Genomic DNA, 24546 nt, shown 5'->3' with positions numbered 1-24546 from the left:
TCATCTAAGGTTAACGTATAAATGTATTTGACAAACTTGTGATTCCAAACTGAGAACCAGTCTTTGATCCCGGCCTCAGCTATCGAAAGTTAAGGAGAACAGATGGCTGAGCAGCATAGAGAAAGGCTAGCAGCTTTGAAACCGTGATATTACCTTTGCAACGATCTGTTCAACCCCTTCAACATATAGGCCAAAACAATCATTGTTTCTTTCATATGTTTAATTTAATCTCCAATGACTCATTTACCACTATTTTCAAAACAAATCTCTGAGTGTTATGAAATATTTCATTACCAAACTCCTCAACCTTTGTAAACTCCTTATCCATGAATAACAACTGTATAATGCAAAATAATACAGCTACAGACATTAATCAAGTTCTGAATTACTTTGGGGAAAAAAAGGTAACAAAAGGTCAAATTTCTTGTCGAAGTTTGTAAGGTGGAGGCTGACCACAAGGGCAAAACAGGAAACATTCATTGTAATTTTGTGTGCAGGAGTTATTTATTATAATTATTTTTTAATATGTAGCATCACAGACTCCTATGGAGAATTGTCACCGAGCAACACAGTTCCACTCATGACAGCCAAGCTTATTTATGGAGTCCCCGTTGAGTTAATAAACTTCCAGTTTAACAATGTTAAAGCTTTGAGTCACCGTCAATAGTCTCTTCTCAGAACATGTTTTTGCTCTGTTCCCAGTAGGGGACAGGCAAATCTGTTGTTCAAGATCTGAAAGCTGAGACAACGTATACAATTATTTCACCCCAAAATACCAACTTTGGTTTATTTACCAATCTTTTTTTAAAAATGACAAAAACAATACAACCTCCACATCAACTCTTTTGTGAACATAGCAACATCATGACATGTACTTCATTCACCATTTTCCAATTAGTTTTTAGTCCAAAACTCCATTTCACCATAGCTTCAGTCAGTGTCATGCTTAAATAACACATTATATTTCTATTCCAACTGAATGCTTGTGGGGAAAGATGTAAAGTTTGTACTAGAAAACTATTATTTGTCATTTCCATTGTGTTTTATTTAATATTTTTGTACCTCAAGAAAGGAATAATCCCTGACGAGGTGTCCCATTTTCTAATAATTAATAAACGACGTGGAGGCAGTAACCAAGAAGTCTGTACAATGAAAAATGGTACTTTAGTGTTTTTTTATGTTTAAATCGTCTTCACAAGATGCAGACTAATTAAAAAATGGTGTTGCCATTGTAACAGTTACAGAGCCCAAAGTGCGCTCTGCTGTAGCTGGTGAATGAAGACTAGGAACCAGCAGAGGAAAGTGACACTGAAAAACAGCATCATTTTAGAGGGAAAGTTTACTTCTTACTGCTGGTTTTTGTCCAGATGAAGCAACTCTGATCAGCTTCCTCATTTTGGCTCTTTTGTAGTTTGTCCAAAGATGAGGTGTGTACAGAATGCCTAAAATAAAGTCTCCTCAGCTTCTTCTGTAAATACACTGCACTAAGTGTAGACGTCGACATCGTTTGACATGTCCTCTGGCATTATATGCCCAAGATTTTGCTTATGGACTGGAGAACATTATCACCTTTGTTAAACAGTCATGAACGCTAGATGTCTTCACAGATGCCTTTAGGACATAATGGAGTTGATTTTTTTTCTTGTTTTTTCCCCTATACATCTATGAATATTAATTGTTTTTCACTTTCTAGAAAAAAAAAAAAAAACTTCACTCGGGGGACTGAACTAGTCAATATACAGTCAATAATTGTTGTATTGTACTTGATAAACTATGTAGAATAATACAACAAGCAGTGGGCTAATCCATCATCATCATGTCCTTAGGTATGCATCTCTTTCTGCCCTTTTATTTTGTAGAAACTAAACAAGCCATCTATATTTGGATACACAAGGCATGACCCACTCAGAAACTATATAACACATGTGTTTTCCTGATGGACATGGCTTGAGTTGGTGTGAACTGAATGTCACCAGAACCCCAACTCTGTAAGACCTACCAAAGTCCCTTTCTCTGTGCCGACTTTTTCAGCACAGATGGATAGCTTTTTTTCTGTTTCAAGTTTCCATATCCAATGGAGGATAACACTAAAGAAGAAAAGCACGGACTTGATTCCAGAGTTAGCAGAAGCGTGAGACAGCTGAAGCCAAATGGGGGAGGTGTATTTTCATGTGAATGCATTCACACTTGGACTAGAGAAGGCACGATGCACTGAGGTGTAGGACTAAACCTGTGAGTGCACACAACTGACACAAACAGCGCGCTGTGTCTGGTAGTGTCTGTCACTGCAGGCTCTCTGTCTGTATCTGGGTGTTTCAGTGGAATGTGCGGTGGAAAGGGCATTGGAATGGAAAGGTGTACTTAGTCGAAATTTATTAGATGCAAAACAGGAAAACAGGAAAGTGCTGTAGGGATGAAAAGCATGTCTGGATAATCACTGACTTGCATGTGAACCTGTGCTCCATCCCTGCAGTGAAAACAGCTCCATATTAAAAAAACTACCAACGTAGACGTGTTTAAGAAAAAAACTGAAATTGCCAAGCACGGCTGGAAAATCTGTTTAAAATGCTTTCGGCCTGAGAAATTATATGAATAAATCCTAGTCTGACAATTTCATGTAAAATGAAGCCTAATTTGTAATCTGTCTTATTAGGTTAAGCTTCACCTATGTGTGCCTGTATAGCTAACCTGATTGGCTGAGTTCGTTAAATTACTTTACTTGCATCTTTGGAGCACCAAGCACTTCAGGCAATTTAACCAATGTAAATTGTCTGATTTATGTAATTAACAGAGCACAGTGTTGGCAGAGACAGTTGTTTTTTTTCCATTTAATTCCAACCACTACAATCTATGTGAAACGTTTCAGGCTTTAATTCAGTTTGTTTCCTACTAATTCTAAAGTGGAGTGTGCAAATGCCAAAGCAAACGCATTACTAAAGTACAAAAAAAAGACTAAACTACTAATTATTCTTAAGCCAAGCTGGTCTGTTAGTCAGCCTCATGGTTTTGTGTTTTGCTTAACACTTCCCTCTTTCTGCAACTTTTGTTTTAGACCTGACTCAACTCAGGTGAGCCAGAATACTTTACCTATGAAAGGGTATGAAAAGTTTGCCAGAAGGTCGATTTGATAAGGAGTTGATAATGATGTTACTGAACATGCATAACTGGGATGGTTGAGTTGGTGGAACACTTCCAGGATTTTTCTTTTAAACTCCAAAATCTAGTGCCCTAAAGGTTTCCCAGAAAACTGCAAAAAAAAAAACTAATGCATCAATGCTCATATTTGCAAGTATTGACCAAAATTCATTGCATAACACCCTGTTCTGTATAGCTTTTTAAGTGTAAAACTAGAAACAGAACCTGCGTTCTTTAGCGTGAGTATAGTTATGGTAGGCAGGGAAGGGCTTCTTCTTTTTCTACTCTTTACTAGCCCATGTTATCCACCTATACAGTTGTAAGAGTATTGGTGCAAAATTTTGAAACGGTGCAAATCTTGCTCCGATCTTTTTCTTTCACGGCTCTATTCCAAAAAATGCCATTTGATTCCAACTGTGTACAAACCACAATTATTTATTTCTACTAATGGTACTACTGTGAAATAAAAGAGCTACCATCCACATGTCACCACCAAATCTGAGTCCCTAGTGTCAAAGTTTGACCTGGTTTAACTTGCAACACGTGTTCTATGGCCGCACACTTTGTACGTAGAGTACGTAGAATATGAGAGTATTATACATATTGAAACCCATAGACTTTTCATTGGAAGTGGCCACTGGAACACATGTTGCCGAGGGCGGTGTGAACGTATAGCTTTTGGGAGTAGTGAGGGAATTTGGACATAGCCGAGGATTCAAAAGTCACCTGTGTCAAGTAACGAAGGCGTGGACACAAGATGCAGGACGACAGAAGTTGAGAACACAAGGATTTTAATCCTAAGGAAGGCACTGAGACTCGAAAACTAGTGATAATCATAAGAGAACGATCCAGTGATAAGTGAGGAGGAACACAAGGTATATATACACACAACAGTGATTGACAACAGGTGAGTAAACAGGTGCTGGCGATGAAGACGTCAAGTCCACAGAAACACAACAGAACACCGAACCGGAACCTAACAAATAAAAGCCTCAACCCGGAAGTGAAGGTGAACCTAACCGCCCTGGCCCCCGGTACCCGACAGTACCCCTCCCTCAAGGGGCGCCTCTGGGCGCACCCCCGGGTTTGTCAGGATGGCGACGGTGGAACTCCCGGAGCATGTCCTTGTCCAGCATCCTTGAAGTCGGCTCCCAGGACCTCTCCTCGGGACCGTACCCCTTCCAGTCCACCAGGTACTGCAGACCCCGACCCCGCCGTCTGACGTCCATGATGCGTCTGATGGTCCATGCAGGCTGACCGTCGATGAGACGAGGCGGTGGCGGCTGGGAGGGAGAAGGCTGGAGAGGACTCGTAACGTGTGGTTTGAGCTGAGAGACGTGAAAGACTGGATGAACACGCATAGTACGAGGAAGGCGCAGTCGGACCGCCACAGGGTTGATGACCCTCTCCACCTTGAAAGGCCCGATGTACTTGGGAGACAGCTTCCTCGACTCCGTCCGCAGCTTGATGTTAGCTGTAGATAGGAGAACCAACTGACCTGGCGTGTAGGTAGGTGCAGGTAACCTATGCCGGTCGGCCAGTCTCTTGTTAGCTGCGGATGAGCGAAGGAGAGCAGCGCGTGCCTCCCTCCAGATGCGCCTGCAGCGGCGGTAGAGGTGTTGAACCGACGGAACCGTCGCCTCCTTCTCCTGCTCCGGAAACAATGGAGGTTGGTAGCCCAGGGAACTCTCAAAGGGGGACATACCTGAAGCAGATGATGTCATAGAGTTGTGGGCGTACTCAACCCACGGCAGCAGGGTGCTCCAAGAGGTCTGGTTACGGGAACAGACGCATCGGAGAGCCACCTCAAGGTCCTGATTGGTCCTCTCGGCCTGCCCGTTGGACTGTGGATGGAACCCCGAAGAGAGACTGACCGTGGGACCAAAGGCTGCACAGAAAGTCTTCCATAATTGTGAAATGAACTGAGGACCCCGGTCAGAGACGATATCCACCGGAATGCCGTGCAGCCGGAACACATGTTCAATGACGAGTCTGGCGGTCTCAACGGCCGAAGGCAACTTCCTCAGGGGCACGAAGTGGGCTGCCTTGGAAAACCGGTCCACGATCGTCATGATTGCAGTCTTCCCCGAGGAGGATGGCAGACCGGTCACAAAGTCCAGGGCGATGTGGCACCACGGACGGCTCGGGACAGGTAAGGGGTGTAACAGACCTGCTGGTGGTCGATTGCTGACCTTGTTCTGGGCGCAGATCGTGCAGGCCAACACAAACTCCCTGGCGTCCTTTGCCAAGCTGGACCACCAGAAACAGCGACGCAGGAAGGAGACAGTTCTGTGTATACCGGGGTGACAAGTGAGGCGAGTAGCGTGAGCCCATTGAAGGGCCTGACTCCTTACGGCCCTGGGTACATAGAGTCTGTTAGGTGGCCCACTACCAGGGTCAGGTTCCCGGGTCTGGGCAGCTTTGATATCCCTCTCCAGCTGCCAGGAGAGGGCACCCAGAACACAGGAGGCAGGTATCACAGTCTTAGGTTGCTGACTCTCCACCACCGGTTCCTGTTGCCGAGAAAGAGCGTCCGGCTTGACGTTCTTGGAGCCAGGGCGGTAAGACACCACAAAATCAAAACGAGCAAAAAACAGTGACCACCGTGCCTGTCTAGAGTTAAGCCGTTTTGCGGTCCGGATATAGGACAAGTTCTTATGATCAGTCCAGACCACAAAAGGCTGACCCGCCCCCTCCAACCAGTGCCTCCACTCCTCCAACGCCAACTTGATGGCCAGAAGCTCCTTGTCACCCACATCATAGTTAGTCTCCGCCGGATTAAGCCGGCGGGAGAAGAACGCGCAAGGATGAAGCTTGCTGTCCGCACCCTTACGCTGGGACAACACAGCTCCAACCCCAGTGTCTGAAGCATCAACCTCCACAACGAACTGAGCGGAGGGATCGGGTTGGACAAGGACCGGCGCCGTGGTGAAAAGGCGTTTGAGGTTCCGAAAAGCGCCCTCAGCGGCCTCCGTCCAAATAAAAGGCGAGGAGGTGGAGGTCAGACCCGTAAGGGGGGCTGCGACTGAGCTGTAATTTCGGATGAAACGGCGTAGATAGTTGGCAAACCCCAAAAACCGTTGGAGCTGTTTGCGAGTGGCCGGGGTGGGCCAATCCACCACCGCACTGACCTTAGCCGGATCCGGTCGCACCTCCCCTCCAGTGACCACAAAACCCAAAAACGATACACTAGAGGAGTGGAAATCACATTTCTCGGCCTTCACAAACAGTTTATTCTCCAGGAGCCGTTGGAGAACCAGACGAACATGCCGCCTATGTTCGCTGGGGGTCCTGGAGAAGATGAGAATATCATCCAGGTACACAAACACGAAATGATGGATGTAATCTCGTAGCACATCATTAATCATGCCCTGAAAAACAGCTGGAGCGTTGGACAAACCAAAAGGCATCACCAAATACTCATAGTGTCCAAGATGTGTGTTGAAGGCGGTCTTCCACTCGTCACCCTCCCTCATACGCACCAAGTGGTACGCATTCCTTAAGTCCAATTTAGTGAAGATCCGGGCCTCCTGTAAAGACTCAAATGCAGTGTTCATGAGTGGAAGAGGATAACGGTTCTTAATAGTGATGGCGTTTAACCCACGAAAATCAATGCATGGCCGTAAAGAACCGTCCTTCTTCCCTACAAAGAAAAACCCAGCTCCCACAGGGGACGAAGAGGGTCTGATAAGGCCCGCCTGAAGAGAGTCAGTCACATACTGCTCCATGGCCTCCCTCTCAGGCTTAGACAGACTGTAAAGATGAGTCCTGGGGAGAGTAGCACCGGGCTGCAGCTCTATTGAGCAGTCATAAGACCTGTGAGGAGGTAATGAGAGAGCCCGGGATTTCGAAAACACTTCCCCCAGATCGTGGTATTCAGAGGGCACCTTGGAGAGGTCGGGTGAGGACGGCTGTCCTACTGGGTCAGCGGAATCAGCCCCTGGATGCCGAGCTGAGCGTAAACAGACCTCGTGACAGTGATTACTCCAACTGTTTATACGGTTGTTAGGCCAGTCAATGACTGGATTATGGGCCAGGAGCCAAGGAAACCCCAGAACCACCGGATTAAGTGGTGAGTTAAACAGAAAAAAACGAGTATGTTCGTGATGGTTCCCAGACAGTATGAGGTGGACTGGCTCAGTAATCTGGTCAATAGTGGCGACAGCCTTTCCATTAAGGGAAATAACCTGCCAAGAACGGGGAAGTAACTCGGTCCTTAGTCCGACCCGTTTGGCTAGCTCGGCATCCATGAGGTTCTGTTCAGCCCCTGAGTCCAATAAGGCCTGAACAGGAAACCCCCCACCCCTAGACATGACATGACCCTCCAGAAAACAGGAGGTGGATTTTGAACAGGTGGGCGCATGCCCTCCGTTCGTCAGTGTGCCCACTTTTAATGACGAACGGAGACATTTGGGCAGTGCTTACAGAAATGTCCCCGCTGACCACAGTAAAGACACTCACCCGCCGCTATCCGTCGTCTGCGCTCAGAGGGGGATAAACGGCCACGACCCAGCTGCATGGGTTCCTCCAACGGAGCTACAGGAGAGTCTGTGGAAGCAACCGAAGAAGGATGAGAGGAGGGCGGGTCGTAGTCGTCAGTGCGTCCCCGGGAAAAGGAAGCGTTCGACTGGCGCCCCCGTCGGCGATCCTGCAGTCGATTGTCGATCCTGATGACTAGCGCGATGAGAGACTCCAGAGACGACGGCAACTCCAATGGAGCTAGGTTGTCTTTCAGCACCTCGGACAGTCCCTCCAGGAAAGCGTCTACGAGCGCGGCGGGATTCCATCCGCTCTCAGCAGCGAGAGTCCGGAACTCAATAGCGTAGTCCGTCACCCAACGATTTCCCTGCGTCAACCGCATCAGCGCCCGGGCTGCCTCTCGACCGGGTTTCGTGTGCTGAAAAACTTGGGTGAAGGCATCGAGAAAAAAAGAAAGAGAAGCGCAAGTTGCTCCCCCACGTTGCCACTCCGCGGTGGCCCACGCTCCGGCTCTGCCGGTGAGGTGAGAAATAATAAACGCCACCTTGGCACGATCCGTGGGAAAACTGGCAGCATGCAGCTCGAAATGGAGTTCACACTGTGTGACAAACGCCCGGCAGTCCCCAGAGTCACCAGAAAACCTCTCCGGTCGGGCCAGCTGAACCGCTGGGGCGGAAGGCGTCTGGACCGGAACCATCGGTGTGGATGCGGCAGAGGAGGGATGGAGCGGCTGAGGTGTCAGCGGCTGCTGAACCTGTCTTGCCAGGGTGTCGATGCGATCGCAGATCGCAGTCAGCTGTTTCTCCTGGCGATCGGCCATCTCCAGCATACCTCGGCGGAGGCAGTTCAGCTGTTCCTCCTGGTGGCGAATGACCCACTCCTGGCTGCTGGCGTTTGCTCGAGAAGCTTCTGCGTCTGCTGCGTCCATGTAGACTGGATCGTAATGTCAAGTAACGAAGGCGTGGACACAAGATGCAGGACGACAGAAGTTGAGAACACAAGGATTTTAATCCTAAGGAAGGCACTGAGACTCGAAAACTAGTGATAATCATAAGAGAACGATCCAGTGATAAGTGAGGAGGAACACAAGGTATATATACACACAACAGTGATTGACAACAGGTGAGTAAACAGGTGCTGGCGATGAAGACGTCAAGTCCACAGAAACACAACAGAACACCGAACCGGAACCTAACAAATAAAAGCCTCAACCCGGAAGTGAAGGTGAACCTAACCGCCCTGGCCCCCGGTACCCGACAACCTGCTAATTAAAGCACAGCACTCTTTGCTTATATACAATGTCAAAACAATCGTTGAAAGAAAATATTACGGCTTTTGGAGTTATGGTGCTTTAATTTTATACCCCAAAGCTTGTTTTGTTTTCATGGACAGTGTTTTTTTTTTATATTTTTAAGAGCATAGCCTGCGTTCTGCAGGTCTATAGTACTCATGCAGCATGTATTTGCTGCTTTTCTAAACATTTGGTTAGTAACAAAAATGACTACAGGAAACACTAAAGTCAAACAGTTTGTTATGACTAAAGTCATAACAAACTGTTTGTGTTTATATAAGTAATACATGATCTGCATTTAGTGCTGACAAATATTCATTGATTGCCTTTAAAGCGTCATTTTTCCCTGTATCTCTAAAGCCAGTTACGTTTTGTTTTTCACACTCCTTTTACCGGTAATGAATTTTGTTATTTGAGTCTGTAGTTTAGAGTTTTGTTGGTATATTGACCAGTGCATCCTTATTGAAAGCTAAAACAAATCATGCTATTGTTTTCTTTTCCTGACATTGTTTCTGTCCCTGCTGCCTTTGCAATATTAAACAGAACTGTACAAACGACTTAATCAGGGACGGGACTGTTTTTTTATTTTATTTTATTTTATTTTTTATTCATTACCGTATTTCATTTGGATAACATATTAATCTTAGTAGATTTTGACAAGTTATAATAGGGTTTATATAATTGCTTACATAAAAGTCTTAATGCTTTTAAATGTTTATAAAACGTTTTCTTTGCTAAAAACGATTATTTTGAGGATGTCTTAATCTTTAAAAGAAAAAAAAGTCTATTACTGGGTTTATTTGCCATTTGTAGCTGAAATAAATTTAAAAAACTGGATTTTTTTAGGGGATAGTAGGGCAGTAGTTTGTTAGAAATTCACCTCCGACTATCACCCTCCTTCCCCCCCTCTCTCTAGTGTCCCTCTCTCTTCTTCCCCTCTTTCCTTTTCCGTCCGGTCCAACACCAAAGATCTTCAAACATGTTTGAAATTAATAAAGTTTGGCCTCAATTACAAAAGGGGTTTATTCAGACATACCTTTGGTTTGTCTGAAGATTAATAACCCCTCTTGTTAAAGTAAAATATGTCCAACACAAGAGGCCCTCAGCTCTCATCTGTTTGCCCAGCTGTTGGACAGGACAAGTTAAAAAAAAAAAAAAAAAAAAAAAAAAAAAAAGAAATTCACCTCCGAGTTGTGGGCGGGGCCATTGGCGCTGAGACAAACGCTTAATTTTCCTCATATATGGCCTCCATCATCAGAAAAATACCACAAGAACATGTTTAATCACCAAAAATGCTATTTTTATTGGAGTGGGTTTTTAAAGTTTCCATTGCCTTTCAGTTTTTCATGCCATTCCTAAATGAGGTCCTGCACTTTTCCTGTTTCCTACTCTTGAAAGATCATTAAGACTTATTTCACTCTGCAGACTGATAATAGTTCAATGCAAAGGGGTTTTTTTTCTTTAAGATTCCCTGCTTGTTGTTAAAAGCAAATTCTTCCCAAAGGCTATCATGGGAAAATAAACATCTCGAGCGGTAAAGCAGCTCAGACAGATCCAGCGCTCTGACAGGTCAATAACTTTATATTACTGAAAGAGCAAAGATCAGCCCCTGAAAGGGATGGATTGTTGTAGCAGATTTGTCTTTCCTTTGTCTTAATCAGCTACTATGACCTGCTGTCCACTGGTCAGAATTGGGATTTGGACTCAACTGAAGCGGTTCATTTGCTGCTTACATTGTGTGATTGATATGTCTGTCTTCTCCTGCTGCTGGTGGAGTGAATAGTGCTATTTGTCAGGGGTGATGTTTACACATCAAGTAGCCAGCAAAAGGCCTGAATTGCTGTTTCATCCATCATAACAACCAGATTCATTCAAAGATGCCAAATTAGGTGTTTCTTTACTATAATACATTCAAAAAGAGATTAGTAAGTTTTGCAGGTTTAATCGCTTTTGGGGTCAAGACAAATATTCTTAGTTATACATTTTCAATAAATATTAATTTTTACATTGTAGGAATGTCTTAAATTGAAAGAAAAAAAAACATGAAGTAGGATAGCTTTTAGGTTATTAGAAGCTACATCACTTAAAATAAATAATTTTATCTTCAGTTTGAAAGAATGCTTTTTTTCCCCAAAAACCATTAATCATTTTTCTCATTATTATACTTTTTAAAGTAATACCACATGTTATAACTCTGCTTACAAAACTCAAAATTTATATTACAATTATTAAATGACCACTTATTTTTAAACCTTTTAAATTACCATGTAAGAAAACAGTCTAAAAGACAAAGCTTTTAGGATTATATGTTTGGAAAACCTCATTCAATATGAAAGACATTGGATTCAGTTACTAAATGATGTTCTATAGTGCAGATAAATGTTAACACTATAATCAATCCTGTAACTTTTTGACAAAATTTCAGCTCACCTTGACATATACAAAGTCTGTCAGAATTTATTTTCCCCTTTTGTTTTATTTTCCAACTTTTTTCTTTATTTAAGCCTTAGTTTCAACTGCTGTTATGGGTGAATATGTGCTGTAGGCGGGCGGAAAAGGTTTAGGGCACGCAGGTGGCCAGCACCAAATTTCTATGTTCATGCACATATTTCTTTACAGGCATTGGTTGTAGCAATCGACAATACTACAAACCAGGGTAAGTGAGGGCGAAATAGGTGAGACGCAGGCATTTCGTACAATTTTTGTTTTTTTTTAACTCCCAAATTGTGTGGACTGAGACTGGCCGATTAGTGCTGTTTTTGGGGATAACTGTGCGCTCCATGTGTGCGGCATTCATGTGCTGTCAATGAGGAGCCAGTACTCGCACCTTACCGATGACTGGAAGTGTGGCATAAGGGCACCGTACAACAGCATACGGTGTGGACACAAAATGCAGGACACAGGATTACCCAATGAAAACTTAAATTTAATTTTTAAATTGCTCTTAAGACAAAAGATCCTAGTAGCTCTATGAACAGCACAAAACAATCTGGCAACAAGTGCAGGGGAGACGCAGACTACAAACATGAGGATAGATTAAACAATTACAAACAGGTGCGCACATCAGGGAGGCCAGGTGAACACACTGAGGGAAAGGGAACAACAGAGGGAAGGTCAAGAAAACTGAAATGAGAGGACATGTGAGATACAGGAAGTAACAAAATAAAAGCAGAACAAAAACCATCCTGGCTCCAATACCTCACAATACGTGCATGCAACTTGCATTTGGCTTACAAGCACTTCACAACATCCCAATGGTACGTTCCATTTTCATGACGTCTCGAAATTTAAATCTACTCTGAGCAGTGACGTGCAGTCAGGAGAGGCAGGTGAGGCTGTGCCTCACCTGTCATTATGGGAAGAAAAGAGAAAAAATAAATTCAATTATTATATTTAATCAGTAATTTGTGCTTTGCAGTCATTTTCCATTTAAATGTCCCATTTTTGGGTGTTTTTTCTTTTCAAAATCGCTGAATTTCCGCATTTGCCGTTCAGATGCTAAAAAGTGACATGCGATGAGGCACCAGCCCGCTGAGCCTCACCTTGGATTGCGCAATACCTATGCAGTCAGACGGTACTGCTGTCTCTCTGTATGTCGGTTCAATCACTTGTACTATATGAGCTGAGTTTACATAATTTAGCAGATGTATATGATGTACAGTGTTTGTTTTTATAAAAAACTGTATGTGAAGGACGTGTTTCTTGTGCTGAGCGCTAAACGCCGGCAAAAAAGCCGCTGGGTGAGGCCAGACATTCTCGTGCCTCATGTTAGGGGGCGCCGGTGAGCCCTTAGATTATGACGCTAAAAAATACTAGAAAAAGTGATAGCAAGCGGCAAGTCATTTTCTTCAGAAGGAGCGGCATATGGACTTTATTTACAAGTAAAGGTAAGATGATAATAACGTTTGTGCTTTTTTCTATGCTGCAGTTTGTATATGAAAAAAAACACGTTGAAATGATATTTTAAACAAAACACGTTAACTGTTGTCAATCAAATGGTGAATAAGTTACTCAGTATGGTTCATATGTTTGTAAATCTGACTGATGACGTCAGTGCCTCACCAGCCATTGACCTCACCGCACGTCACTGACTCTGAGTGATTATTCAATTCATTCTTGTTCAAGTTCAATACTTTTTTGGAGGTGTTCATTTATAGGTTCTGTTCAATTTCCACTTTTGTTTGTGTTATGAGGATGATAGAAGGAATGAAATCCAAAGACAAATGGGAAATGTTTTTGTCAAATTATTAGTCTTTCTTTTGAAGAGTATACCCCATTAAATTAGATGGAAAACCATTTCCTGTTCTATTTTTAGATAATCTGATGCTTTTTTCCCCCCTTTTTCTTGTTATCATCTCTCAGCTAAATCAAAATATGCTCAGCCTGTTGAAAACTGATCGGAAACCATTCATATTGAAATTTATTCCAGCGTTCACCAACCTTAACTAGGTCTTGTGACTTCTCTGCATCTTGGGGTTTTAGTCGGTTAGTGGAGCAGAGAGCGGGAAAATGAGACTGTTTGCATCAAAAATATTGTAAACTTTTCTCACTCATCCACAGTAAAATCAGACCTTGGTTAAATATAACCAGAGTATATTCTTTTATGTTCTCTTTGACCTACATGAATCATTTAACCTCCGAACAAGACTAAGACGCAGAAAGTTGCACAGTAAAACGGTGCTGTTTCGGAGCCAGATTACTCTTATTAACCCCTAACAGTAGGATGGATTACTACGCTTAAACTAATAAGTAGAGCTTTAGTGACATCAAAGTGTGTGTGCTAACACAACAGGCCTTTTGCCAGTGATTAGTCATGTCATCTATATGTGAAAGATCATAATATTTTCATAACTTTGACCTTGTCTAGTGGCTTGAATGTACTCATGGTCCTAATGTGCTGAGGCAAATGATAATTGATATCGCTAATGGTGTCTGTCAATCACTGTTCATGATGCCTTTGGGATCCAGGTGTTGGAAATTCTGTTAACCAAACAAGCTGTCATGGACAAACTCTTACTAAATTAGCAATGCAACCAGTGGAAATTTTGGGTCTATTTTTAGCCTCCCAAATATGTCAGCAATCACGGCCGCCAGCAGTCCTAGGCTGAATGGACCATATTGTTTTTGCAATCCTGTCTTCCTTGCAATAATAATAATAATTGATACTTTATTTATCCCACAATGAGGAAATTCTTCTCTGCATTTTGATACATCCCCTGGGGGGAGCAGTAAGCTGCAGACTAGACGTGCTCGGGGGGCGACAGCTGGCTGGGGAGAGTGGGGATCGATCCGCCAACCCTTCGGTTGTTGGACGAACTGCTTGACCGCCTAAGCTAAACTGACTGTCTAAATTTGTGTGTAGCTAGTTCCTGGTGAAAAAGAATTTTGGGCATAGTTTACAACATCCCCAAGAATGATCACATCACAAAGGGCAAAACCTTAAAAAAATATTGATGTGGCCAAATTCTCTCAAGAGGCTCAAAAAAACAAAACAAAATTCAAAATGTAACTTTACCAAAAACATTGTATTTGTTTTTGGGTAAATAAATTGTTTCAATGTATTTTAAATATGTCTGCTGGCCATTTAGCCTTAATTCTGTTTCTTTTCTTTTGTTGTTGCTTATATTTAAGCCTAAAGGCCCGTACACACCGGGCCGAATATTCGCCAGCCGTTTTTCGCCAGCGTTTTTCAACACGTTTTTTGTGTTCACACCCAGGCAATTTTCGCTAACGATGAGCCGAGCGAACCTGCAATTTCATTCCCTGACGTTAGATGGCGCTTAATGTAAATCAGAAATACTCCTGTACACAAGGTGGCGCTGCACAACTTTAGGCTTCTTAAAGTCGCTTTTCACTCAGAAGAAGAGAGCAAGTATTTACGCGCTTGTCAGAATAATACAAAGAAAACATGAATATTTCAAGCACCAGTAGCTCTAGCTCCAGTTCCAGCAATGAAGAAATTATTCTTCTGTTGAATGATGAAAGACGCCGGAAAAGATGCCGATTTTGGGTACATCCCATAGTTATGAGAAGAGAAGAACATGGGGAGTTTTATCGACTGGTACAAGAGCTGAAAATGTATCATGAGCGTTTTCGGGGATATTTTAGAATGTCCGTCATTATTTCTTCGCGGCAGTGTAGACGCTACTTGGCGTATATCTTCTTCGCTGGTATGTGTGCTCAGAAAGGCAGTTTTGTGTTTGAGCGCCCCCAAGTTGTGTTTTACTGTAACTTCAGAAGCTCCAGACACGTGTGCAAAAGCGCCATTCTCATGGGTTGTATAGTTTTTGACGCTGCGCGTCGAACCAAAAAAACAAACCCGAGGCGTTTTTAAAAAAATGACGCTTAGACGCGTGGCGTTTTTCGTGTCGGTGTGCACACTCACATTGGTGCCCTTTGTTTAGTCACGAGGCGTTAAACGTTGACGAATATTGCGCCCGAAATTTGTCCCGGTGTGTACGGGCCTTAACTCTTTAAATTGTTCCAAAGTGAAGCTGAATTTCTCCTCGATTACACATTTTATTAGAAAACTGTTTCAGTTAAAAACATGACGTAGACCAAACTCAAGGATGTCTGGCTGTGAATGACAAACACAAATCAAGAAGGAGAACCAAACAGTTTACCTCTGATTTCATCAAGAAGATTTGAAAACTGTTAAAAGACTAATGTGTGCATTCGTTGTGCTTCATGACAGTTCATAGAGTAGCATCAATGCAGAGATGCTGTCACTTTAATCCAATGCATCATGGGAGATGTGGTGCAAAAACTGATGCCGATGCCAGACAGATTCGCTTTGTTGACCTTCATTATTTTGTTCACTTTTTCCACGGTCTGACATTGGATTCTGCGGGGAGCTACACCACGAAAGACGAGCTTTAGCTGTTATTTTTGTTGGAACTGAGAGACTTCATGGGCTGAGTCGGAACACGAAGTAAGAACTTTAACCACTTCTGATTGGTCAGACTGTTGATGTATGATTAAGCCTCCAAGAATGATTGGTGGAGACAGTTGAAAGGGCGGGGCTTTTCCAAAAACCGATCTACCACTATCTGCTAAAGCTGTGGCTAAATAGTGGTACCGTCATTCTTATCAAAGTGTCTTTAATAGAATCAAATAAACACACAGAAAAACGTATTTTATAATATTTCATATTCCTAACTACGTTCCTAGCAATGTGACTGCAGCAATAAGGACGTGTCTGTACTTTGACCATTCCCCAACTCTACGCGTTCCTGTGTGCGCATGCACCAGTTACTATTTCACATGGACCTGTTCATCACCCCCAGGTGACCAAAAAAGAAAATGCTTGATATGGAGATAAAACAAGTAAAAAATCCAACATTTTGAAACAATATTTATTTTATATGAATTTGCCACATGCAGCGCTGACCAGGTAGTCAGGGGCTGAGAGGGAGAGTGTCAGGGGTGTGTAGCAGGCGCTTATCCAGTGAGGGCGGGCCAAGAGGCGGCTGCGAGGGCGGGTAGAGCCTTTGCATCTACTGTCTGATTGGAGCCGGAAAGAAGTGGATTTTTCTTCCTTGGATGCGTTAGAAACAAGTGACAGAACCGTAAACACACAAAAGAGAAACATTTTTAGACTGAAATGTTTGCCCTTTCTGCTTGCCCTTTATGATAATGAGACAAATCGCCAACACATTTTAGTCCAAATATCCATCATATCAAATTTCTCGCACACAGAAAAGCAATAACAACCCCCCCCCCCCCCCCCTCCTCCTATTGCATACAACCCGGGCCCGCCTCTTCTCATGCTTCTTCTGCAGAGCACTCAGGTGGAAAAGCTTTTCATTTGCTAAACAAAGTGGAAGGCTGCCACAACACAGGGGCGTAATGGAGAGTGATGGGTGGCCACCCTGCTAGGAATCATGGGACAGGGCATAATTACTCCTCCTGTCAACATCGCAGCATCCATCATTGGCTGCTGTCGCTTGCTAAAGGCTGCGATCGTGCTCGCAAGAAGAGTGCGTTGTCATTTTTGAGTGTGTTAAAGGTCGTGCGAGCTTATCAGCGTTTTGTCGCTGCATGTGTACATTTCATTGTTTGGGGCGTCTGTTTATCTGCATGCAGTTACTCAAGCAAAACCCCACAAGAGCTCATAAGAGTGCCAGCTTTGATCAATCTGAGGAGCACATCAGCTTGTACATGACTGTCAGTTCAAGGCATAAAAACAACCTTTTTTCTTTTTCAAAGAAACAGCAGACTTTAACATGCTTATTACTATACCCCACACACAACTTCTAACAGTGTCACAACAATGAGAATCCATTTTGTAGTGTCCAGTCAACAAAATGCCCCAGTCAAAAGAACGAATGTCACATACTAAACTATTATACTATCACGCCAGATTTCTAAACCATTTTTCTCTTCTTTTAAGAACTAGATTGTTTCAAGAACCCGTGTGCTGCAGTTTGAAGATGTAATAAATAATTGAGAGAATCAGGATTCATTTCACAAAGAAGCCGTGAGGCGAATTGCCAAGACATGTTCAGTTAGAGGGCTGTGGCAGTTACATCATCAGTAACGTTTTTAACATGATATTTAGATGAATATGCAAAATAACTTTTAAAAGAATAAAAAAAAAAAATTGGGCTCAATAACATTTTTATTATTTTTAATTTGAAGTCTTTATGAAGGACAAACTAAAACTAAAATGAACGTAACATGATGCAAAATAACGTAATGTCATTTTTTTTCTCTAATTTTTGGTTTATTGATACAAACAAAATCAAAAATCCAACACAAAGCAAAACTTATAAACCCCAACAAAGAGGCTGTTATAGCATCCAACAAACAAACATGGCATGTTTTCATTCATTTATTTAACAATACACTCCAGAGAGAAAAGGACAGAGACAGTGACTGACTGAGCTTCCATCTTCAATTCACTTGTTAGCTTATTTCTCCATTGTTATATTTGGGCATTGATTCACAGAAATTGCATAGATTTCTTCATTGAACAACCTCAAAAATCAAAATTTTAAAAACTATATTTTCACTATTAATTGAAGGCATGTAACTCTCTATGGAGGGAAGTGGTCAGTTTTACAATTACATGTACTTGTTTTGGTTTAATTGTTCATGTTTTTATTGTTGATTATTTGATATTTTTCCTATTATTGTAATGATTTTTCTTGCAATTACTAATAATAAAGTGTGTTAATTAAAGTGACATTTCTCAGGTTCCAAACCACACAAATTCTTTTATGATGTTCGAAATATTTCTTCTGTAACAACAAACAGCACTGTCCTTTGAGCCTCCTGTACACATCTGAAGTCTTCCCAGCAGGCCGCTGGATCATTTTCCCGGCGTATAAACTGTATCTTGGAAAACCCCCAGGCAAGCGTAGATGATTGACATCTCCACGGGTTTCTTAGAAGTGATAAAAAATAAAGTTGCCTTGGTGTCACTTGGATTTAAACCTGTACCTGGGCACAAAACTGCAACAAATCCATTTTAAATCAACATAAACATGCAATTTTTATTTTTATGTTCTGTAATATAAATATAAAATAAGATGGACAAATTAAAATACATATTATTATGGACTTTGTTAATGAATTACAAAGAGTTGAAAAAGTAAGATGTGTGGAAAAAAATTTGGCGATGTCTGTAGTCAAAAAAGTCACCTTTTATATAATTATATCTGGTCGATGACAAATCTGGAGCCAACAGAACAATGAATTCCTGGTAGAGTTTTCTCTGTGGAATCCAGATATAAATCCATGAAATTGAGAAGACAGCACCTCAGAGAAACTAATCTGAATTTAAAGGGATCCAGAAGAGGTAACCCGGGTTTTCAAACAAGGAAGCCTCCCTAAGAGGAGAATCAAAGCTGTATAATAATTTATCTTAGTACCAGGAGCATTATAGTCTCATCCCAATAAAAATATGTTGTTTTTTGTGTGTTTTAATATGTTTTTGTGGCATTTTTCTCAAAATGGTGGACACATATAAAGACAATTAAGCTCAAATTGCATTTCTTGGTATTTCTTTTGTGCAAATCAGTGTGAATCAGGAGCAGAGGAAAAAACTCTGTTTTAAAAAGAGCACATATGTTAAATCGAAAATACATCGGGCAGGCCACAAGCTTCCTGCTCTGCTCCATTCTGATGCATCCAGTTGTCACATATGTCTTCAAGTTCCTCGTGTGAGTTGGCAACTGGCTCAAAACTGTGCAGGTATAGCTCCAATATTGCATTTTTGGTGCATTGGTAGTGTTATTTTGGGGGTGCGTGCATGCTGCCTGTGCACCATACTCAGCACCCATCAGAGTGACTTCACCACAGATGTCATTGAACAACTAGTACTGAAGCCATGCTGCTAGAGAAGGGCAGGTCTTAAGACCACAAGACCTTTGTCTACCAAAGATGATCTTATATGGTGAGCTCTCCACTGGGCACCGGGACAGAGGTGCTCTTAGGAAGAGATGCAAAGACTGTCTTAGGAAAGGCCTTCAGTACTTTTAAAATTGACCTCAATCAGTGGTCTTATCTCGCTGCCAACCGGAGCACCTGGCGCACAACTATCTATCAGGCCACCTGTGCCTCCAAAGTTTTCCCAGGGACCCTGCCTGGCAGAGAAGAGACAAAGGCACAAAGTCAGAATCTCAACCCCAAGCACTGACCCAACCTTCTTTTGTCGTTTCCGTGGCCGGGGATGGAGAGCTTCTTTTGATGTTGTGAGCCATGAGCACAAAATATTTGTTTTGCGAAGCTACGCCATGATGATGATGATGATAAATATTATTTTGGGAGTGTGAGTGGCTGTAAGCTATGGGGAGAGCGTGTACACAGAGTTTTCAGGAACAGCAAGAGGAAGGGATGTGGGGTTGTTTGGGCAGTTTAGCTGAGGCGGTAGAGCAGGTCGTCCAGCAACCCAAGGGTTGGCGGATTGATTCCCCCTCCCCCCAGCCAGCTGTTGACCCCCAGGCGTGGCTAGTCTGCAGCTCACCGCTGGGTCAAAATGCAGAGAACAATTTCATTGTGGGATAAATAAAGTACAAAAAAAAAATTGTTCCACGCCAACTCAGAGGTGAATTTCTATCAAACTGCTGTTGCAGAAACTATGTCCTAGAAAACAAAGTGTTTTGGGATTTTAGCAAAAAACGTCATAATCGTGATTACAGGGGAACGCTTTGAAAATAGATCACAAGAAGATTGAAGTGGGTCTTTAAAGATAACCGTTCATTACATGTGTAAATATATGTCCAATGCCGCATTTATAAATAAGTATGTTTGCATCAACTTCAAATAATACCAGCAATCAACCACCTGCTCAGATTAAAAAGATTTGCATGGCTCACTGCACCTCACTTACATCTCACCACTGTCTGCATCCTTTTTAAATGCATCATTTATGCCGCTTAGCAGGAATTAAATAAGTGTTCCTCCGCTGAATGTATCAGGGATTTCAACCGCTCAAAGCAAGGCCAGGTTATTATTATAGTCTCAAACCAAAAATAGATGAAAGACTGCTCATCTTTTATTCCTGTCCAGCCTTGAAGTCCCAGGCAAAGACTACCTTCCTTAATTAAGTATGTTTTTTTCACTGTTATACATATGTGCAAATGTCACTCTGCACTGGTGCAATAAAGTATGTTTTTACCAGATCTGTCATGGCTGTTCTTTGCTGTTAAAAGAGTGTTACACTTCTGCAAATACACTAATGAGATGGCCTTTTCTGACCTTTTTTTTCCCCAACATGTTTGCATCACCCTTCTTGACGCCAAACTTGGACAGCAGATGCGTCACAAGAAACGGAAGGCTGTTGCTTTTGGGTCTTCCTTGGCAACGAAATAGTAAGTGGTGACCAAAAACACGTGGTTGCAATATTTGGCTGTTTCTTACACTTTGATCATCACACTGCAAAGCAGATGTTGCTGCATATTCCCCCTCATTATCATGTGCCGATAACATTGTATGGTGGGTTCCCTGTTTGCATCACACTCGCAGATTGAGGGAAATCTGTTAAGACCTGCACAGCTGCTGGCTGCATTGTTGTGTGAGGCCTCGGCTTTATCTAAGTCTGCTTGTCCTTTCAACGCATTTTAATTTTTTGTTGCTTCATTGCAAAGGCTGTTTGTTCGATTCTTTCAGGGTTTGTTACAAGTCCAACATTCCTTCAGGCCAAATGAATAGAAACAATGTTTTGGAGGGAAAATTACACCATCTAGAAATATAATAAAAACCGACTATTTGTTTTTGTAAATTTGTTCCCTTACTTTCTTTTTGCCATTCAAGAAAAGGTAGTATATTGAGCTATAACAAAAAATAAAAAAATAAAATTATCTAGATATTGTTAAATAATGGCAAAATAAAGAATACAAAAAATAAAAAGTAAAAAGGTTAAATTAGCTTACAAATGTTAACATAAATGTCAAATGTTGCATTAATTTAGCAAACTTTTTTTTTTTTTAAAACAGTGATGAACAAGAGCAAGTACCAAATTAGGAGGCTAAAAACTATTAAAAAACATGGTAAACACTAGCTAAAGGAATCATTTCAATATTAGGAATACATTTTACATATGGGCCCCTTTAATGACACTTAAGGTCGGCCTTACAGTTTGATCAAAAGTCGACATAGAAATAGAAAGCCAAGCATGTGATATATATTGAAAAGCCCTGTAAATATGGTGTTCCCTTATTTATCATGGAGGTTTGCGTTTTAAAATAACCTACAGTCGTTAATATCTGCAAAGTAGTGAACTTCAATTTTTGTTTATAGGCTGTAAAACCCCTCACTACACACTTTTACCGGACACACATGAACATGCTCCTGCTTTTTCTCTCTTGTTTAAACTTTCAAAGTTCAAAACTTTAAATGAAAATAATAAAGTTCCATATCATTGAATAAAAATAAAAAAAAAAATCTGATAACAATCGAATATTAAAGTGTGGCAAACTGAACGCATTCTGTACCGGAGACATAGCACACAGGAGATTGATTGGCAGCCAATCAGGAATCAGTAGACAATGTGCTGTTGAAAAAATCAATTAAGAGAACACTGTATAGAGATTAAATACTAAATCATATGAACTGTAAAAAATAAAGGCCAATTTAACCCTTTTACACCTGAGCTTTAGCTTTAGACATTCTTTCCACCACCATAATTCTTCAACCATTTACGCAACTGATCAAGTTCCAGTGTGTATATTTAACAATTTACATTAATGAAGTGCTTACACAATTGACGCAAATCAGGTGATTCACGGCTTTCCTCCATCTGAATAAGCGTATTTATGCCGTTGGCATAAACGGTTAAAGAGTTACGGTAGGTCAAGGGGCGTGTGTTGTTCAGGTGTCGCCGGCGACATCTTCTCTGTAAAGGGTTAACTGGATTAAAGCTACATGAAAATAAGCTGAAGCTTAAGACGAACTGATATCAACCCAGTAATGTTAAACATTACGACTAATTGCCAAATTGGCCAAAAAAGCTAAAGAAAAGCTGAAAGTGGCTGAAATATGCTTCTAAACATAAAATCAATGAGTTAAAAAAACGAGAAAAGCTCAATATTCCTACAAATGTTGATGAAAGCTGTTTTAAGCTGAATTTCCCACATAAATAATATAATTTAATACAGTAAACCCTTGTTTTTCGCGGGGGTTACGTTCCAAAAAGGACCCGTGATAGGCAAAATCCGTGAAGTAGAAACCTTTATTTTATTTTAACTAGTATTATACAATTAAAAACTCTATTATACATTGAAAAGAAAGAGCAAACCATTTTACAGGCTCAAGCATTTGTTTCACAAAAAGTACTTTAGAAACGTTTTTTTCAACAAATAACTTCTGTACTGTACTGTCAAATAACAATTTGAATCATCAATGTGAATAGAAGGCTTCAAATCGCAGAGATTAGCCCCGCCCACCGCGACCCGAGTCATAGAATTAAACAGGAGAAAATTTAAAATGATCATGAAAAAAATACAAAGTACAGTGGGACAAATAGTGACTCAGGTGTATTTCACTGCTCTACAGACTGAGCCTCTGCATCCTGACTCCGCTCTGCAGTGTTTTCTTCGGTGCAGCTGTGTTTGTTCAGGAGAAGAACATAGTGATAGGCAGTTGTTGTCGCTCTTTTTCTATGGGTTTTAGAGAAACTCGAAATTGCCAGATGATTTGCACGTACGTAATGTAAATTTGGCTGTTTTACGTACCTGTACACTTTAAACTGCAATGTTATTGACGCACAGGTAGAGAAGAAGTGGAGTGACTTTTTAGCCAATCAGAATGCAGAACACAATGCGCGATGCAAATCCGTGAAGTAGCGAAACCGTGAAAATTAAACTGCGTTATAGCAAGGGATCACTGTACATTCAAATTTTTGAAACAGTCTAAAGTTGTTAAAACAATGTATGTAAAGTTTATATGTATTAGACCTTAAAATAAGAAAATAAAAAGTAAAAAGTGAGGACAACTAAACCAATTTGCATTGCATGCACAATTGAACGTTTCACAATGGATCAGGTCCTAATCAGGGACATGTGCAAAACTGATGGGCAAAGGAGAATGTTTTTACAGTCTCACACCAGGCTTTTGAAGGAGTCGGGGTGGTTAGCTACTCCCGGCTTTATGACTGTCCTCTATCTTGCAAAGTAATTTGAAGCTGCCACGAGAACAGAGCAATTATCCTCTTCTCTCCCCTGGCTGTTGAAATGAAGGATTGACTCATCTAGGTTGTCTCAAGGGGTCCATAGCTGTCCGAGGCTAAGACACCTTCTCACCAATTGTCACCTTTTTCTTGGTATCATTAAATCCTTTCAGAGCTGTCCGGTGTTGCCTGCTGGCTTTTGCGCAGAAACCCACTGATGTGATCAGCGTTATTAAACTAGAGCAGTTTTAGCATTACTCTGAAACTTATTAGATCTGAATATGTTGAAGCACAGGAAACCATAGTATTACATTCATATTTAGAATGAGGGAAAAAAAAACATGGCTAAAAAAACGAGTAACATGGCTGTCAGGCATTTTGGCGACATCCTAACTAGTTAATATATTTGTCTTTGCCTTCTCAGGGAGCTGGAGAAAAGTTCTTCATAGTTTTCAAACTGCTTCTTTGTTTTTCTGAAGGTTTTTTTGGTGTCAGCTGTCAGATCTCATCATCCCTCCTTGCTTTCTTCCTTCTATCTTTTTGCACTCTGAATTTTCCTCTGATCGAAATCCAAAAATGTTATGCTTCTTCCAAAACCCTCTCCAGAGAAAGGTCACAGAAGGTCACTGCGATGGAATAACAGCTCAGCTAGTCTTGATAGATGTGTCCAAAGAAGTTCATTAGTCACATGGAGTGTCTGCCTTGACTCCACCACATCCACATGATCTGTGTTCAACATTGATGTGATTTGCTGTGATGTGGTGGCATTTGGTCCTCCAGCAAGAATTTATGTAATAGAGCACTGATGCTCCTGCATGCTACACTGTTTAACATCACCAGCTCACCAGCAGCTTGGCATCTACAAACGCGTTTTCTCACTGAAATACCAAAGCAAGACGTCTGGAGTCCATGGTTACTTGTGAACATATCCTTTCTATCAACTTTCTCCCTTTTTTTAGCATGTTTGAATAATGTATGTTCTAATTCATGTCCAAATACTAGAAACAATACAGCTTAACATCCATAGGAA

Source organism: Oryzias latipes, chromosome 2 (genome assembly GCF_002234675.1).
Source record: "Oryzias latipes chromosome 2, ASM223467v1".
NCBI lineage: Eukaryota > Metazoa > Chordata > Actinopteri > Beloniformes > Adrianichthyidae > Oryzias > Oryzias latipes.
This window is presented reverse-complemented; position numbering follows the sequence as displayed.